Below are 6,004 nucleotides of genomic sequence, written 5' to 3'. Positions count from 1 at the left end.
CTAACCTTGCGACTCGAGCTGGCATGAGCTTGGTCGAGAAGTCTAGTGAACCATGAGAAAAATTATAAGATTGATCTTTTGAGGTCTTGCTTGGCATACTCGAGTTGTATTGCCCTTTCAGTGAGTGTTTGGTTACGGATCCGAGAGGGTGAAATGAGGGATGGAGGAAGTAAGCGGGGTTTCTACGGACTTGCTACCTAATGGGGAATTTAGCTCCTAAGAGCTCCCGTATCTTTATTGATTGTGCTTCACTGTTATTTGTGAATTACATGGACTTTCTAACTATATTTCTTGTACAAGTGTTATTGTTACTTGAACTTATATGTTTGCATGCTTTTTCTTGGCCTCACTGAGCGTTAGCTCACCCCCATAGTTTGTTTTCCTTAACAGGAGCTCGGAACGGAAAGATTTTTGGAGAAGCTGACTTGATTACGTTTTGTTTAGAATTTGGATGTAAATGGTTTAGTCAACTTTGGATGGTTGTATTTTTGGAGAAATTTGATGTACCTTTTGGAAACTTTGTGATGTAAGACTTGAATGATTATAGAAGGAAGCGGCTTTTCTTTATGTTGACTTTTATTATTGGTTGATTACCTTTAAATTTAGATTTGACTAGTACTGAGCCCTGGCGAGAGCTAGGCAGGCGGCCCGCTGAAACCCTAGGGTTCGCCCTAAAGAGAAGTGGGGTCGTTACAATGGAAGACCTAAAAGTGTGTATTCCCATTCCTGACCAAATTGGACACTTTTGCTCCACTATCACCAAAAAAATACTGCAAAGTAATATCTTTTCTTTTTCTTTTCTCTCTCGTCTCTCCATTCTCCCATCTCTCTTCTCTCTCACCTTTCATCAGTTGTCTCTCTTATTCCTCCATCTTTCTTGCAAAAGTTTCAAACCCAATCTCGTAACCCAAAGCTCCTCGTCAAATTCTCCAAGAGACTAGTTTACCCTTATATTCAAAATTCAATAGCCAGGAACATATTGAGCAAGTTTAATCAAAGAAGAGTAGGACCCCTTTTCAAAATCAACTTCAGAAGCCTCAGACCTCAAGGGGATATGTTCTGGAAGAACTATTAGGTCAGACTCTTTTGGAATTCTTCCGTTGCAATTAGGCCAAGTCCATCTAGTTGTTGTGTTATCTTCATTGTCTTGTGGACAAACCCATCTTCTCTTTTAACCCATTTAATCAGGTCTAGTGGCTGCGGGACCAACTGGCTAGGAAAGAGCCTAGCAGTAGTGGTTCAATTGCTAGTGGTGAATGTTCGTTTAATCGCCAATGGTTCTATTGAATTCAAGATTTGAAAAACTTTTAAGGCCAATGATTAGACATTTTTTATTAGAGTTCGTGGTTTCCAAAATGTGTTGAATTTTAAATTGGGATTGTTGGGTGTGTTGGGTTCTTCATAGATTGTTTGCAGATAGGATGCTAAGACATTGAGGAAGAAGGAAGGTGAAAGAAAAAAGAAAAGAAATGTTTAGAGATAAAAAAAAAAGTGGAAAAAAAAGAAGAAAAACCAAAATAGATTCTCATTGAAGAGACAAACCAAACAAGTAAAAAGGAATACCAAAAACTAGTGTTGTTAATCGAGTCAAGTCAAGATCGAGCACCTGATAATCGAACTCCACATGAACATTTATCGAGCTAGCTCAAGCTCGCTTGATTAGTAGTTTGAGCTTTAAAAGCAGTTTCAAATTGACTCGTTATACTCGACTTCAATCTCGAACTCGAGTTCAAAAATCAAACCGAGCTTAATGAGCTCAAGTGAGCTCGAGACTCGAGCTTGAACACCTAGACATTAGCAATCATAATGTCTAACCTGTTAACAAATTTTCCAGGCAAATTCACAACTAAATCTGCATTTGAAATAGATGCAGAAATTACAAATTCACAATACAACTTTTTCTGCATTCAAAGTAGTCAATGTAAAAAGATTCAAGTAGTTCACAATTCAAGTAGTCTAAACAATTAAACATCAGCCATCAAGTTGTTCTAAACAGATTCTAAAATGTCCAAACTTTAAACCAACATGTTTAAGTTCAAGAGTTAAATATAGCTTTCTTGAGTGAAAACAAATTGTGAATGATTGAGCTTGTAAATGAAATCAGCTTGTGAAATCAGCATGTGAACGAATTCAGCTTGCACAAGCTAGCACCAATAGCCACCAAATCAGATTGTGAATGATTCAGGAAATTCAACTTGTGAACTTCCTCAAATGTGATTGATTCAGCCATATCAAGTGATTCTGACAAAACAAAAGTAAAAAAGTTATAAAGTTCTTTAAAATCAGATATAATGAAACTCTAACAACAGTAGAAACATCCAATTAATTACTTACGCGAGACTTATTCTTTAGACTATGAAGACTGCGAATCTAATCATTGCTGCAAAGCAACATTGCACTGTCTCAACTGACATAGAAGCTCGTCAATCACCAATTACTCTACCTCCAACACTAAAGGTAGATTCTGAAGCCACAGTTGTAACAAAAATGAAGAGTATATCCGTAGTTGTCCTCGACAAGATAAGAAACCTCAATCTTTCCCCTTTCCACCAAGCCAAAACATCTAGATTTGCATTTGCATCACAAGCATACTTACCTTCTTCTAAATAAAAATCTAAATCTGATTTTTCTGGTGGAGCCTTGTCAATTTTACTCACATGCATGTGAAACTTTTCTTTACTAGTTAAAATGGTGGGTCCAGTCATTTTACTAGTTTTTTTACTAAAAGAACTAGAAGCTTCATTTTGTCTTCCCTTTTACAGCCTACCTTTGTTGTTGTTTGGAATGGGAAAAAATGTGACAATCAACGTATTAGTTGTAAAGCTCATAAAGAATATATCTCAGCCAAAAATCTAGGAGCTGCATCCTCACTATAAATCACCATTCTTTTTTTTTAATTATCTTGGTTTGAACAAAAATGAATAGTCCTTTTAAATTCATTTATTTACAAAACCAATTCGATTTGCAAGGCAGCATCTTTACCTCTTTCAGTAGTAAAATCTAGAAAAAATATTTTTTTAAAATCATGTTAGAAGTAGTGTTACAAGCATAGAAAAATTAGTTAAGAAAATCCCAAGCAAAGTCCTTCATTCTTTTGATTTATGCTTGATATGTTAGTCCACAAAATTCTGTATATTGATAGAAGAGCCCTCAGCCCAGTGGCTCAGATTACTGTCAATTAACAATTTTATCAAGTGGATATGCACATTTTGAATATAAATCATGAATATATTGATTAAATATTAGTAGAACATTGCTTAAAACCTCTTCAATACTGTTCAATATGGCATCCAAATGCTACTCTTGTCCAATATTTGAGGGCTGGAAAGGTCAATTTGCCTGGATTCTGGCTAACTTGATTACAGTTCAATTGTATGCCTCGTGTTAGTTTGTTCGCATTCGACTTCCCTGCCCTTTACTGTTTCTTAAAACAATGCTTTGATGAGATTCGTAATGATAGCCTGAGGAGATTAATTTACTTCTAGTATAGCTCAATGTATTAGCCTTTTGAATTTGGTGACGATTTGATCAGCTTACACGTATTACGGATGTCTTTCTGTAAAAGTCTGTGTACTAGAAATAGTACGTGAGATGACGCGGAAATAGTGTAACACTTTTAAAACAAATTGTAACTGGTTGTATATGTTTAAAACAAGAGTGTAATATTATTTCGTTACTGTTCATGTGAGTCTTATGTATAATAATTATGTGTCTATTATGCAATTTTATAAGTAATTTGTATAGAATCATAAGGTGTTCAAAAAGTATTATATCATTTTGAACAGTAATCACTAACAACCATTCGTGCTTTTAGTCCGTAAAATTCGGTCTTTCCTGTGATCGGTGAAGTGTTTTATCTCCAATAAACCTGTAAAAATGACTAGGAAATTATAAAAATACTGTGATTTGGAAAACAAAAAGGGATTTTTTGGGGGGGGGGAGAGGAGGATATAGTTCTCACTTATTAAGAAAATATAATTAACAGTTTATTTTGGCCAATGCATTCTGATTGCCCTATTTGAAAAGGCATATATAATTCAGGATAATGTAAAACGTCTTACTAGTGGCAGGACAAGGTGATGCAAGTGGAAGGTCAAAATAGGGCTAAACTTCTCGTTGAGACCACTTTAGATAGCAGTATTAGTGATTGATTTATGTTAAACTTCTTACTTTTTTGGACTGGAATCTCGTATATTGATATGTTTAGTACTTTTCAAACATGCAAATGTTTGTCATCTCAAAGCCGGATGTGTTTAAGAGCCCCAATTCAGACACTTAAAGTTATTTTGGCAAGGACAAGATTGAGGATTTGAGCTACGGAAAATCATTTTCATAATTCAGTATAATTCATATCAAAATGTGATTAAAATTGAGTAGGGTGCATGATTTGTATCCGGCTCTGTCTTTTGTTTGTGCAGGCATCTGCTATTCTTGTACATCATGTAAGAGTTTTTAAGCTGTTGCTTCTTCCATCCTTTTTTCACCAAAGACAAGATTGCAGGGATATAGCAGCCTATTTAATAGCTTAAAAATAATAATTAAAGGATATCTTATGAATAAACAAGTTTTTATCTTTTTTGCATCATTATCCACTAAAGTTGTTCAAACAAAATTGAGAATAGGAAAATTGACAAAATAGATCTGATATATTACTGGATCCTCTTGCGAACCTCTTTCTTGATTCTTCTTGGAGGATCGAGTAATACATCAAGATCAATTCTCAACCCAAGGAAAAAAAAAAGGTAATTGAGTCTGGTTTTATATGCATGTCGAATACCAATTCAGTTAGATAAGAATGCAGGTCAAGTATCAGTTCGTATTTTCTAACAATACATGAATACTGGACCATACATACAGTAACGGTAGATCAGTGATTTTGTCCAATATGGCTAAAGCTAATCCAGCAGGACCGAAGTTTCTTCTTTTCAATTCTCATGCTTGGAACGATGATTTTATATCATGTTAATAATTTTGAGTTGTTAGCTTTGCTAAACTTGTAATTTTTTTTTATTATGGAAGGATGTTGTTTTGAACACTTGTTTATTGTGAATCTATGAGAATTGATGTTTTTTTAATGGTTTTGTTAACACTAGCATAAACTTACGATGAGATATTTTTTACTAATATTTGGATGCCAATTGTCCATTACCGAAATATGACCATTTTTCTTTTTCAACTTAGGTACCAAAGGATTCCGAACCAGTATGACTAGGTAGCATATGACCATAGTCACTAATAGTTCAAAATTTTGACTATCTTGTAAAACTGGTTTTTAATAATGTAACATTCCGATGAACTAATTATCTGGTTCATGAATACCTTAATGTCGATCCAAACATTGGATGTGTTATTATACTTATGTTATTGTGTTAACTCTCCTATAGTGAAATACCAAACATGACTATTTAACAAAAACTATAATCTTGAAAAGAAAATAAACACTTGATAACTCCTCTTCACTCGATTTAATCTAGAATTAGTAATCCATCATAAATGAGCCATAGTTCTTCGTTCATATATTTCATGACCCCTTACAATTCCTAATTAATACACTCTTCAAGTAAAATCCTCTTGATTAGAGTAAATTAAGATGTTTCCAACTTGACTCCATCCCAAGTGTACTTAGGAGGCATAGTATTTTTACTTTCATTATATTTTTTTTACCTTCTCTCCACACTATTTTCATCCCTAACTGCTATAATTCTTATTTAATTTTAAACCCTCCCACCTACCCCGAACTGGCATAGTTCTTCACTAATATAATTAGGAGCCCAAGTTCTTTATTAATATACAGTCTCATAATAAAATACTTTTGACTACATTGTAAAAGTGAATCAGCTGAGTTAAGTTTGAGTAGTACTTTACTCGAGTTTGACTTATCTAAAAATGATATGGCTTGAGTTTGAGCAAATTAGACTCAAGTTCGAGTCAATTTTCACATAACTTCGAGGCTAAGGTAATTGTTAACACATCTCAATCCACTACTTCTAAAATTTAGTGTTAA

Source organism: Coffea eugenioides, chromosome 6 (genome assembly GCF_003713205.1).
Source record: "Coffea eugenioides isolate CCC68of chromosome 6, Ceug_1.0, whole genome shotgun sequence".
Taxonomy (NCBI): Eukaryota; Viridiplantae; Streptophyta; class Magnoliopsida; order Gentianales; family Rubiaceae; genus Coffea; species Coffea eugenioides.
The sequence above is the reverse complement of the archived record's forward strand: the minus strand, read 5'-3'. Positions refer to the sequence as shown.